This window comes from Mus caroli, unplaced genomic scaffold (assembly GCF_978045245.1).
Source record: "Mus caroli unplaced genomic scaffold, Mus_caroli_1 scaffold_13, whole genome shotgun sequence".
NCBI classification, from domain to species: domain Eukaryota; kingdom Metazoa; phylum Chordata; class Mammalia; order Rodentia; family Muridae; genus Mus; species Mus caroli.
The window spans coordinates 74018856-74033234 of NW_028227268.1; the positions used below are offsets into that span (position 1 = coordinate 74018856).

At 46.2% G+C, this 14379-nt stretch overlaps 1 pseudogene; it reads right to left on the reverse strand.

Annotated features, from left to right (window-relative positions):
- Nucleotides 1–3245: 3245 nt before the first annotated feature.
- Nucleotides 3246–5784, reverse strand: LOC110304469 (E3 ubiquitin-protein ligase Mdm2 pseudogene; annotated as a pseudogene).
- Between the last annotated feature and the right edge of the window lie 8595 nt (nucleotides 5785–14379).

Below are 14379 nucleotides of genomic sequence, written 5' to 3' on the forward strand. Positions count from 1 at the left end.
GGTAGCAGGATGTTTGTGCAGGGTCAGGGCTATTCTAAGACATCAGTCTTACCTCAACGTTTATGGGGCTAAGGCAGGCCAGGTGGTTTTACTGCAGCTGAAAAGAATGTAGTGCTTGGGGACATGCACTGAGATGGGGGCAGCAGACCAACGTCTGGAATTACTCTGGGCTCTTCAGTTACTTCTTTACCTTGGTCTAGCTTGTTCTCTCTTCAACCTGTCTCTATAAAACTCTCCTGGTAAAACTTCTCTCTCTCTCTCTCTCTCTCTCTCTCTCTCTCTCTCTCTCTCTCTCTCTCTCTCTCTCTCTCCTCATGAGAGCTGGGCATATACTATTCTGTCAAATCTTTCTCTGATTCATCACTTTCTCTGCCACTCAGTAAGACATGACTTTCAAACATGGCTGCTTCCTTCTACAAACTTTACCTTCGTTGTTTGGGATTAAAGTTGTGCCTGTATTCCAGCTAGCGGGATTAAAGGTGTGTGCTAAGATTCACAGCATGATCAAATATCCTGCAACACTGTAGAAGACAGGTAGGGAGGATTGTAGATGCCAGAGAGGTCAAGAACACTATGAGGACTCAGCCTACCAATCAACTAAGCAAGGCTCAAAAGGACTCAGAGAAATAAAAGTGACAAACACCGACCCTGTATGGGTCTGAGCTAAGTCCTCTTCATATAGCTTGTGGTCATGTAGCTTGGTGCTCTTGTGAGACTTCCAACAGTGAGTGAAACAGTGCAGTTGGGACCGATTTCCTCCTACTGGGTTGCCATGTGCAGCCATGATATCAGGGTTTGTGCCCAGTCTTATTGCATCTTGTTGGGCCACATTTGATGGATATCCCTGGGGAGGTCGGGGGCAGGGCTGGTTTTGTTGTTGTTATTCTGTTGGTTTGTTTTTTAAAGGGAAAAAGAGGAGTTGATCTTGGGGAAAGGGGAGGTGGGGGGAGGTACTGGGATAAGTAGAGGGAGGGGAAACTGGAGGAAAGGTAATGAAAGAGAGAATAAAAAGCTTCCATGTGGATGTTGGCAACTAAATCCAGGTTTTCCAGAAGAGCAACCAGTGCACTTACCTGCTGAGCCATCTCCCCATCCCCCATTAAGTGTGTGTAAACTGGGCCACGTATATCAACTCCTATGGATCCTGATTCTTCAGTTTTCCTGTACTCTGATGCATTTTTTTCCCTCTCCATTATTTGTTCATAATTTTCTAAGTTTGCAATCAGGGACACTAACATTAGTTATAAAAGTATTTTATTTTTCTTAGCATATATACATTGTAAGAAGTGGGGCTTGTTGCGACCATTTCACACTGTCAAACACTGTATATTTGTTGTGCAATTCCATGAGAGCAGATGTTTAACCTTTCACAGTCACCCTTGTCCCATACTCCGGCCCTCGCATAAGCCTGGAGGAATCTCTGCTCTGGGGAAGTAGAGGTCACAGGGTAAAACATTAGTCTTCCCAGACAGGATTGGTCAGTGAGAAGGTAGACTTACATGTGTGGAACATGTCAAAAAAATTAAAACTTTGACCATAAAGTTTATTGTAAATTCTGGGACACTTTTGGGGTGAAACACAATGGAGCAAGACTAGAGAAGGATGGCGGGCACAAAAGATGTGCACTCTGGTCCTCCACGCTTACCCTATGAGGGATGGCAGCCATAATGGGTGTAGACCTACAAAGCAAACCTCCTGACCAGACAGAAATAGGCCACAGGGTATGGGATGAATCCCAGACATTCGTGAGTATGAACGCTGTATTCCCTATTCCCTCTCTCTGGGTCAGTGAAGACTAAGGAGGGAGTTTGGGTCACAGGGAGTAGTTCTTCCCTGTCCCTCTCCTAGTAAGAGCAAGCAGGGGAAGAGGGAAATGGTTATTTTAATGCTAGAACTCCCTCTAAAGGTAGGTTTTCTTCAGGACACCCAACCAAAGATAACTGAGAGTCACTTCCCAGTTATCCCATCCTAACTTCACAGTTTCTATGCCAAGCTGATGGTTCGTTTTTCAGTTTCTATTTGTGAACTGGCACATCCCTTTCCTCCTATTGTCTGTTCTACTGTTGTTGGAGGAAAGGAGAAAGTGAGTCATTTCCCATTCTTTCTTGTCTTATTTATTTATTTATTTATTTATTTATGTATATGAGTACACTGTCATTGTCTTCAGACACACCAGAAGAGGGCATCAGATCCCATTACAGATGGTTGTGAGCCACTATGTGGTTGCTGGGATTTGAACTCAGGACTTCTAGAAGAGCACCCAGTGCTCTAAACCACTAAGCCATCTCTCCAGCCCTTCTTAATGTCTTATTGATGTTTCCTTACCGAATTTCTCTCTGTCTGTGAGACCATCCGTGGGTCCCTGAGTTGAAGTATTGTGTGCAGTAGGAAGGCACAAACGAAGACAGTGAAAGTGGGGATCAAGAAAAGTGCTGGGCGGTGGTGGTGCATGCCTTTAATCCCAGCACTCGGGAGGCACAGGCAGGTGGATTTCTGAGTTCGAGGCCAGCCTGGTCTACAGAGTGAGTTCCAGGACAGCCAGGCTACACAGAGAAACCCTGTCTCTGAAAAACAAAACAAAACAAAAAGAACAGCAACAAAAAAAACCAAAACAAAACAAAAAAAAGTGCTGATATGGGACACAGAATATGTTTTCTCCCAAGAACAGTGTGGGGATGAAGCAGCTTCTTAATGCTCTCTCATCCAAAGGAAGCAAAACAAAACCACCGCCTAAACACCCAGCACACAGAGTTGAAACATGTGAGCCGAGACAAAAATTTTTTTTCAATAAACCATTTATTTGCAAATAAATAACATCAATGCCATTCCTAAATAAACATTTAAGAACTAATAATACACAAGGTACTATATTGTAAATCGGGACTGAAGCTGCCCAGGCTGCCGCACTGCCTCCTATTTAAATGCTGTCATGTGGGAGGAGTGTTCTTGTCTCTGATGCTTTAACGCAACATTAATACAAACTATCCTTTGCTCCCTCTAGCTTACAGGTTTGTTTCTATACTTAGACGTGACCCTTCAATCAAAGGGAAGATGCCTGTATGACTCAGGAGATGAATCTACATGGATGGAGGAGTCATCTTAGAATGAGCTCACTTTATCCATGTTCTGACTCCGTCTTTCTGAATGGGCTGCTTTCTAAACCTAGCCTGAGTACAGGCCTGAAACACGGGCAACCACCAGGAACCACGGAGCTGAGGCAAAAAGGCGCTTCTACCGGCCTCAGGCTCTTCAACCTGGGACAAACTGCAACACTTGTGCCACACCCCTATGACAAAAAGCTGAAAATGCTGGAAAATAAGGTGAGTGTTTTCACTTACATATCACCAGATACAATTCATGCCTTTAAAACTGTGTGTGCGTGTGGTGTGCTCGTGCGTGCGTGCACACCATTTGGAGATCAGGGGACAACTTTGTGGAACTGGCTCCCTCTTTCTGGGGGTTCCAAGGATCAAATATGTGTCAGTGGGTGTACACAGCAGGTGCCTTTAGTGGCTGAGTCTTCTCTGCAGCCCACAACTCACACATTTTAGATTGCTACAGAGTTTCAGAACTTCAATAACTTAAATATACAATCCTTCACATAGTCTTTAACTCTTTACATGAAAGACACTAAATAAATTAAATGTTCTTATTATTAACAACAACAACAACAAGAAACCCCAGACATCAAGTACTTATGTAGCCCCTGATGAGGAAGGCCCACCATCATCCGCAGGAGACGGAAAGGACTTCTCACATACACTTCCAAAATCCTCCCAAGTGGAGATTATTTAAAATATAAGGAAAATATAAACAGCCAATGCAAATTACTTAAAACACAAATATAAAATAATCAAGTGAAATTTCCCTAAAAGGAAGAAAACATTCACCTTATTTATTCTCCAGGATAAATTATAAGTGAATTTTATGTGGACTAAGACAGTTTTCTGGCTTTAATGTATAAAAATAATACCCATGTTGTCTAATTTGGGGGTTATATAGTTAGAAATATAAAATTCTATTTTTGTTAGCTAGTTGAAGTAAGTTAGTACAATCATTTGGATTGGCTGTCTGCACACTGGGCAGGGCTTGTTTCTTTTTTTTAGCTTCTTTGCACACGTGAAACACGACATGAGGTGTCCAGTCTTGCCGTGGACAATGCAGCCATTTTTAGGCCGCCCCTGGCAGATCACACATGGTTCGACAGCATTCAGGGAGAAGCTAGATTCCACACTCTCCTCTTTGTCCTGCGTTTCCTCCCTCAACTCTTTCACGCTTTCTTGGCTGCTATAAACAATGCTGCTGGAATAGTCGTCACTCTCCTGGGACAGGGGCGTCTGTTCGGCCTTCTCCTCGCTGTCCTCCTCAGCACATGGCTCCTTAGCATCATTCTCTGTCAGCTTTTTGCCATCAGGCACATCCAAGCCTTCTTCTGCCTGAGCTGAGTTTTCCAGTTTGGCTTTTTCAGAGATTTCCACTTTCTCTTTCCCCTTATCTTCTGGAAGCCAGTTCTCACGAAGGGTCCAGCACCTTTTGCAGTGTGATGGAAGGGGAGGATTCATTTCACTGCATGAGGTACATTTCCAATAGTCAGCTAAGGAAATCTCAGGATCTCCCTCAAAAGAGTCTGTATCGCTCTCTCCTGTCTGATAGACTGTGACCCGATAGACCTCATCATCCTCGTCTGAGAGCTCGTGCCCTTCGTCACTCAGGCTGTAATCTTCCGAGTCGGGAGACTCAACTTCAAATTCCACACTAAACTGATCAGAAACTGAATCCTGATCCAGGCAATCACCAGAATGCTCACTTACGCCATCGTCAAGATCCTGATGCGAGGGCGTCTCTGTGGACTCGCTGCTGCTGCTGCTGCTACTGCTGCTGCCACCGCCACCGTCACAGCATATCTCCCTCAGCTCACACAGACCCAGGCTCGGATCAAAGGACAGGGACCTGCGGCGCTTCCGGTGCCGTTCACCAGGTAGCTCACCTGTGTTCTCTTCTGTCTCACTAATGGATCTCCTTCTAGATGAGGTAGACCGTCTAGAAACTAAATCAGAAGATGAAGGTTTCTCTTCTGGTGGCGCTTGCACAGCGTCCTTCAGGTCACTCCCACCTTCAGGCTGACATCTGCTCTCTCTCAGTGATGTGCCAGAGTCTTGCTGACTTACAGCCACTAAATTTCTGTAGATCATTGCATATATTTTCCTGTGCTCCTTCACAGAGAAACTCGGGACTCCAAACACATCTCCTAGGAGATCATTTGAACAATACACAATGTGCTGCTGCTTCTCGTCATATAACCTCTTAGTCATAATATACTGGCCAATATAAAATATAATCTCTTTCATAGTGTAAGTATCATTTTGTGCTCCAACGGACTTTAACAACTTCAAAAGCAATGGTTTTGGTCTAACCAGAGTTTCTTGTTCCGAAGCTGGAATCTGTGAGGTGCTTGCAGCACCCTCGGTAGACACAGACATGTTGGTATTGCACATTGGCCTAGAGGCCCGCAGGAGAAGCGCGGTGATCCGAGAGGGTCCCCCGGGGGTATCCGGTCCGTCTCCCGCTCGCCCAGCAGACGGCTGCTACTTCCGGCGCATCTTCCGACCCTTCACAGGGAGCGCGGAGGCCCCGCGGCCGGAGCCTGAGCGACCATGGTCGCTCCAGAGCTCGAGCGACGAGATGGCGGCGGCTCCTCACCGGCCGCTCCTAGGCTACGCTGGCCCCGGAGGCCAAAAATTTTCACAAGGTTGTTCTGGATAATATAAATATTATTCAGCCAAAGAATATTTGCTGAGAACTTAACAGTCACTTCGTTAAAAGCCTAGGATCTGTACAGTATTCAAAAGCAGCATCAGGAAACATAAGTTCTAGTGAGGACCAGAAGTCAGCAAAATTATGTAGATAGAACATACCATATACTGGTATTGCTTGCCAGGCCACACAAGGCAGAAAAGAGATGCAGAGTGGAAGAAAAACTCATCTTTAAATAGGGTGTGAGGGGAGTGTTCAGTGAGGACTGGAGATGGCGTGAACATGTCTGGGAAAAGCCCTCTGTGTGATGTAACACTAGACGGTCAAGGCCTTGAAGCTGTTGTCTGTTTTCAATGTTGGGAGAACACGTGATGGCCAATGGGACTGGACATGAGAGAATTACAGGGGACCAGAAGGAAAGCAGGACTGTGTTGCAGTAAATCTCCAATCCAAATATGCCCCAGCAATGAAAACACAACTCAATTAATATGAATACAAGCTGTGCCTATGTAAGATTGACAATACTAATCCTAATTTTATATGAATAAAAATTTCATACCAATGAAAACATTAAATTTGTATCAACTAAATTCCGTAGCAATGTAAGATATAGCTATGTAATAGAACCGGGTGTTAGATTACAGGTGATACTGCTAGGCTCCTCCCAGGGACTTACCAGTGGCTTACATCACCACCTGCCACAATTATCTGCTGCCAGATGTGGGTTGCACACCAGTAGCGTACAAAAAAAGACTGCTTGCAACTCCAGTTCTCAATCTCTCTCCCTCTCCTTCTCCTCTCCCATCTCCTTCTCCCCCTCCCCGTTCCCTGTCTCTCCTCCCATATGTTTGTTCATGGCTGGCCTCTCTTTCTCTCTTTTGGTCCTTCTTTCTGTCCTCCCGTGTTCCCTCTTCACTGACCTTAGGGTTCTGCTCCTGTCTGTCTGCTCTACCCCTTCCTCTCTTCCTCTCTCCAGTCTGTCCTCTCTCCCCCTCTCTTTTCCAAATAGACCTCCCTTATATCAGGTCTGTTTCAAGGCATGATTTCTCAGGGGGGCACCTTGGCATGGGCCCACCAGGTACCCCTGCCCATCTCCGCATTACATTTTATAACACTGGGTGGTGATGGGGGTGGGGTTTCTGATGAAGGTCTTTCATAATAAATTTTTCATTCTTACAAATATAGAGTCAATATCCTGGGATAGGAACAGGCTATGCAATGATGGGAAAGCCAAACAAGGAATTCCAGAGGTGCTGGCATACACAACAGAACTAAATTAGGTTAACCCCGTTAGGGAACATTGCCACCCATGCACAGTAACAGTGACAAGTGCTGGTGTCCGGTGGGAAGTGGCAGTTGTGAAGAAGTTGGGAATGGGAATTTTTTAGAAGGGTCAGCAGGAGTTTCTGACAGACGGACGGACGGACAGAATGACCAAGTTATCGAAAGCTAGGCCTTGAAAGTAACTCCCGTGCAGTAACCTGCAACCAAACAGACCTGTCACTTACTGATGTGGGAAATGGGGTGATGTTGTCCCATGGACGAGGAAGACTTGTTCACGGCACTTTACCTAGGACAAGTTCATTAGATGGCCATAGTGAAGGATTGTATTGGAATTCAGAGGCTCACAGTAGTCTCACCTATTATGAAAGCAAACAGCCACATGGGGGCAGCAGAGAGCCAGGAAGCAAGAACCAGGCCTGCGAGTAAGAAAGGGATCTGGCTTTGAGTGTGTTTGCTTTGGGTTTTTCGTTTTTTCCTTAGTTGTATTTTGGGTTGTTTGGTTTGGGTTTGGATTTGGAGGGAGGGGATCTTACACAGCCCAGTTGTTACTGGCACCAGGATGACCTTGAACACCTGACCTTCCCGTCTGCCCTTTTTAGAGCTCTCCCCAGCCGTTCTTTATTGTTGCTATGGCTTAATACAGAAACCTCCCCCATGCATGGTCTCCTACTTTGAATGCTTGCTGCACCCTTCCCCGCCGCTGCTGTCATTTCAGGAGGCTCTGGGTCCTTTTAGAGGTGGTTCCTAGCTGGTAGAAGGAAGTCATCAGGGATGGCTCTTTGAAGGTGACAAGCCAGCCACTGGTTCTGTCCCCACTCTTTCTAATTTCTGGTCCACAAAGATGTTAACAGTCTGCCACACAGATCTGCCTGCCACACCAGGGACTAAGCCACTCTGCCCAGGCTTCTGTGGCTTCTCTCACATCAGGCGCTCAATTAACCTCTCCTTCCTTAAGCTGTCTTCTTTCGATACTGTTGCTAATTTATATGAATGCTTCCCAAAAACTCACCAGTCCGTCCTTAGTCAGTTGCAAATAGTATAAAAATAACTTTCATCTGTGTAATCTATGGAATAGTACAGCCAAGCCAAGCCTACTTAAGTTGCTAGCATGCATTTGCTTACAGTTGGATGAAATTGTCTTACAGCCTGGTATACGGTGACATGTATGCTATCTCGTGTAATATGTTACATATCTGTATGCAAAAGGAGAAATGTGCAGGTAACTGTACAAATAGCCATGTGCCCTCGTGCTGCTAGGCGGGCTGAGAGGCGTGGTCTACTGTGGCTGACAATCCTCCCACCACCACCACCCCCCGGCCCCGCCCAAAAGGACCCAAATTCAACAGCTGCCTCACTGTTTCTGCGGGATTCTCATCACTTCACAGCACTGTCCAATGGAACCGCCATAATGGCTGAGATGTCTACAGTTATCATGACCACCGTGGTCATGTTGGGATTTGTACAAAGTGGGCTCTTCAGAAAGTAGTGAAAACCCAAGGCAGAGCATGTGGGCCACAATGGTGAGGACCTCAAAAGCCGGAGCAAGCAGCCTGTACAGGATAAAGTGGAGAAGAGGGAACCGGGCTGCTCTGGACCAACCTGCTGGTCAGACTCTCCTAAGGTATGTATACATCGTTTGTTTCTGCTGGCTTCTGCCACTCACAAAAGTTGATTCCAAGCTCTAGAGTCTGAGAGGCTCTCTAAAGGCTGCTTTCACCTGCTGTCCCCTCCACGTGGGACACCTCTCTTGGTCCTGCAGCCTGCTAATACCTCTGACCTTCTACACCCACGTGGACATCTCCCTTTTCTCCTAGTCTCTCCCATCTCCTCCTCTACTGCAGGAGCTGCAGGGCCATCTGCAGCAGTCTGGGACCCTTCCTTGCTTCCTCCCACTTGGAGCTCCGTAGGTTTCTCTATGGCTCCTGGAACCTGCTACTATGCCCGTTAGTACCCCCCACCACATGGACAAATTTCTATGCCCGATCTGATCTGAGTCTCTGTACTAAAGACACTGGCTCCCTTTTCCCCTGCTCTCTCCTAGCTCCTCCCCACTCCCCTAGGAACCACAGCCCCCCTGCAGTCCTGGCTCTCAGCTCCCTCTGTTGCTTATAGGAACAACCCTTCCCCCTGCACCCAGTGTTCTGCTTTAAAGCCTGTGGTAGAAAGTCACATGTTTGTTATACCTTAGAATGGAATGATAATTTGACTATAGAAGTGTGTCTATGTATCAGCAGAGAGACAAATATACAAAGACAAATAGACATGTTTTGTCTGGAGGACAGGGCATTATGTGCATGTGAGGAGATCTCTCCCTGTCACCACAGGTAGGTGGCTTGGTCTGAGAGATGTACAGCAGGTCTGAGGCTGTGGCATGGTGTGGCTCGGCTGCTTGTGTACACAGGGATCCCTTCTCACACCACAGCTGTCATAGGGCTGGCGTGGAACAGAATGCAAAGAAATCAGAGATAAAAATTTCCCAGGAAGATCCATCCCATATACAGCTACCAATCCTGGATGTTATTGTGGATACAGGGAAGTGCTTGATGATGGAAGCCTGATATGGCTGTCTCCTGAGAGGCTCTGCCAGCACCTGACAAATACAGAGGCAGATGCTTGCAGCCAACCACTGGACTCAGCTCGGGGGTCCTGGATGAAGGATATGGAGAAAGGACCGAAGGAGCTGAGGGGGTTTGCAGCCCCATGGAAGGAGCAACAGTGTCAACTGGCCAGACACCAGGAGCTCCCAGGAACTGGACCACCAACCAAACAATACACATGGATGGATGGACCCATGGTGCTGGCCACATATGTGGCAGAAGATGGCCTTGTTGGATATCAGTGGGAGGAGAGACCCTTGACCTGAGGGTGTTCAATGCCGCTTTATAGGGGAATGCCAAGGTGGGAGAACAGTAGTGGATAGGTGGGGGAGCACACTCACTGAGGTAGGGGGTGGTGGGATATGGGGTTTCCAAAGGGGAGACCTGGAAAGGGGAAAACATTTGGTATGTAAATAAAGAAAGTATCCAAGAAAAAAAATATATATATTAAAAAATATTTCCAGGAAGTAGAAGTTCAAGACAAATGGCTGGCAGCAGCAGTGTGGTAGAGAGTTAAGTCCAAAACAAAATCTGAAGATTGTTTTAAGACTTGAAGGAGCAGGGAACAGGGAGCAGAGAGAAGGGAGCAGAGAGTAAGCTAGCTAGATGAAGGAATAAAGCAATTTGGAGCGAAGGTGGGGAAAAGCTTGTGCATAGGAAACCTTCCATTTTTCAGATCACTGCTGAGAGTTTTATTAAAAAGTGCCATTAAGTGGCCATTTTGAGTTATTATCTAGTGGGTATTAGGGCAAAATTTAGTATGTGAATTTGGAAACCTTTAAGACCAGGGTCCCAGTGGGGAGCCTGGAAGTAATGGCAAAGACATACCCAGTGAGTGAAAGTAGAAGTTAATCTATCACTGGCACCAACCCAAGGATAAATGTAATAACTGAGAGCCATTGAGCAGTTAAACTAGATTACCAGGTCCTCATGCAGCAACTACGAGTGAGCTTTGGGTCAGTGCCCAAGGGAGAATGGCTTACCCAGGCCTAGGATTTTCAAACAACCAGAAAGAGAAAGATAGAGAGAAACCATCTCCAGGAGAGAGAGAGAGAGAGAGAGAGAGAGAGAGAGAGAGAGAGAGAGAGAGAGAGAGAGAGAGAGAGAGAGAGAGAGAGAGAGAGAGATTACCCAAGGGAATAGGTCCTAAGATGAGGAGTCAGTGAAGTGAGAAGGGCTAGTCATGTGGACTGTGAATACTTCCATCCTCAAGGACACCGGAGGACAGCTGTGAGCTCAACAGCTCTCCCTTGGGACTAGGGGCCTTTTACACTGACTAGTGTGTGGAGGGGAATAGTGGGGGGAACTTACCAGTTTGCAGGTGTTTGGATGAAGAGGTCTAGCAATCCAATGGCTGGAAAGTCCATGTGGTGGGAACTGTGAACCTGGGAGTTTGTAAATCCGAGTCTCAGCACCAATATGTTTTGTAAAGCCAATGATGTTTTGTAGAGTGTGGTATGGTGCGGTGTGAGGAGGTGCCTCAACTGGTCCCATGCTGAGGCATCCCTCCCCTCATCCAGGGGACCCAGCCATATGAATGGGTCTATTATAGAACAAAGTTTATTTGGGAGCATGAGAAGGGGGGTGAGAAGGGAGTAGAGGCAGAGAAAGAGAGGGGACAGAGAAGAACAAAGAGAGAGGTAGAAACAGAAAGAGAGAGAAGGGAATAGGGCAGCTGGGAACACGTGAAGGGAGAGGGGGAGGTGGAAGGAGAGAAAGGGAGAAAGGTGTTAGAAAGAGAGGAAAGGATCAGAGAGAGAAAGAGGGCAGAGAGAGAGGCCAAACAGTCCTTTTATAGCAAGCCAGGCCTACCTGGCTGTTGTTGAGTAACTGTTGGCAGAGCCTAGAAGGAATGTTAGCATGGTAACACCTTCCCCTATTGAACACCAATTAAGAAAACGCCTTACAGATGAATCTTATGAAGGCATTTCCTCAACTGAGGCGCCTTCCTCTTTGATGACTCTAGCTTGTGTCAAGTTGACACACAAAACCAGTCAGTACAACGAAGACTTCAAAAGTTTAGTGTTAGAGGATGGTTTTGTGTTCTGTGTATCCAGATGCAGATTTCCATGCTCAGACATCTGGTTATGGTCCTGATGACGGCAGGGCCAACCATCTCTGGTCTCTATCTTATGTAAACATTGTTTTCCCTTATCCGGTTGGTTAGTGAATGCAGGACTTCTGATCCCAGAGGCTGGCCATGAGCCTGTAGGAAACATGACATGCAGGTCACCAAGGGTTTCACCCTGAGGACCCACATGGAGCAGAGCAATCCCCAGTGAGTCTCAAAGACTGCGAGTGATGCAGGGCCTGTGCCTGGGATGTACATAGTTTAGAAGGTTAGAATAGATGAATATCTGCCCTCCCATAGTGCTTGAAACGTATTAATAAGCTGAATAGTCCAATCTGCATACACCCATCCTTCTGGACAAAGAGTGCTTTTAAACTAAAACTTTTCTGAGTCCCCAAGTTTTTACTATGACTATGACTCAAAGTCTACTGTAGACTCAAAGTCTACAGTGTTGATTTCAGTACAGATTATAAACAGTGGTAACTTTTAAATCTCTTCTTATAAACTTAGAAAATGTCTTGTAAGCTTCAGGGCGTCAACTTGAATCCAGCTCTTGCAGGTCAAATGGACTCCAGATAAGTACTCCTGTCAACAAGCATCCTAAGTTTTCCTGCCTACTGCCTATTCATAAGGGCGGTGACTCTCCCCTTTCCCCTGGTCTTGGGACTCCCTCCCCAACTACCAGAACTGTGGGTCTAAAAGTTTCAAATGTACACCTAGATAAAAAAAGTTCTCCCAAACTTCTTAAATTTACCCTCTCTCCCTAGTCTACCTGTCCTAGAAGATTTAAAATCAATTACAGACTGCTCCAGTGCCAGCTCCAGGTACCCCCTTAAAAAACTCTGCACCCAGACAGCTTCAAAGCTTCAAAGCAGCTAGCACAAGGTGGTCCAGTCTCACAGACTGCTAGAAAACGCTACTTGCACTTTCTTTGTCTCAGATGGTCCTTCTGGGCCTGGTCGGGAAGTGAAACAACCTTCTCTTCCTGGATTTGGTCAGCATTCCAGCTTCTTTGCCCCACCCTCATCCCCAACCTACCAATCAGCACCAATGTCAGCAGGAAGTAGAATCAGCTCCTTATTATCAACCAAAAGGCTGGTATGTTAACATTTCAAAGTGGATCTGACCACCAGGTTTTCCCTGAATCCCTCAGTCCTGCCTGTTACTGGGCTGGCATACTACCCCACCACCCACTATCACCCTCTGCCCCATGACCCCACCACCAACTCTCAAGCTTAGGGGGCTGGGCCACTCTTCCCTAAATAATTCAACTCTTTTGGTTACCCTCTCTCTTTGCACCTTTAGGCCTCCTGGTTGCTACACCTGGATGCTTCTCCCTGCTCTCTTACATTCAGCACAGTATGGTCTTACCACTCTGGACTCTCCCAGATGTCTCTGCCTCTGACTACAATCTCCCTTTTATCTACAATAAAATTTCTCCTACAACTTACGTAGGACCAGCCAGTTATGTTGCTTTCGTTTTTATTTCTGTTTTTCATTCCATTGATTTTTGCCAATCTTTTCTGTCCTGCTCTGATCCTTATTTCTCCACTTCCTCTCAGACTGATTTTGTTTTTCTGTCTTCAAATTTGTAAACTGTGTGGTGGGGACGTGGCGGGGGGGTACTGAACCCTTTTAAAGCATCAGGGCTCTTTACCAAGTTCACCTTTTCTTGTATTTTTTTAAAATTAGGTATTTTCTTAATTTACATTTCAAATGCTATCTCAAAAGTCCCCCATACCCTCCCCCACTCTTGTATTTTTAATACGGTCATTTAAAGCTATACATTTCCATCAGGCCTACCTCAGCCGTAGTACATTCATTTGGATATTATGTGATTCACCATCATTTGGTTTCCAGTTCCCTTTTTGATCCTTCTTTGACCTTGTAGACCCTCGTGGGGAATGAGACAGAGGAGAAGGGGGAAGAGAAAGAGAGAGAGTCCACATGCAGGGAGAGAGATGGGGAAAGAGAGACCAAAATGTCTACATTATATAGGGAAGAGCTTCAGGGGTAGGGATAGGGGAAGCCCAGCCCCTCAGCTGGAAAGTTCAAGGCAGAGGGCAGGTATGCCAGCCAGGTCCCATAACAGGTAGGGACTAAGGAATGCTGGGAGAACCTGGAAGCCCCTTGTCCTGGGTCTGAATCCCAACACATATGTCATTAAACTTTATTTTCATCCATTCCCCTCCCCCATTGCCATTCCCATGACCCCTTCCCCACAGCCAGTTCCCTCCCTTTCCCCAGTTAGTTCCAATTTCTGCTTTTGTATTGTGTGTATTCCACTACCATCTCTATTTCCCACTGGCCATAAGAGCACTTCCCCTTTCATGATCCCCTTTCTGGTTTCATGACCAACAAATGCATCCTCACATGTAAGTGCACACACACACCATTTTAAATCTAGGCTTCACAAATGAGGGAATCACAATGTCTAATAATGATGTTCTCTCATATGCACATCACAGTTGAAGCTGGCCTTCCCAGAATGCCTCAGGAAAGGGCTTGAGATGACTCTTCAGCAGCCCTCTCTTACAAGTGAGCCAGATGGGACACACGGACCACATGTCACTCTACTCCAGCAAGCTTTCCTCTGGTGTTTTTTGGATCGTGTCCAGGCTCATCTAGCTAATCTAATTCTTGTCTTTACTTTTGCCAAATTGTAACAGGCAC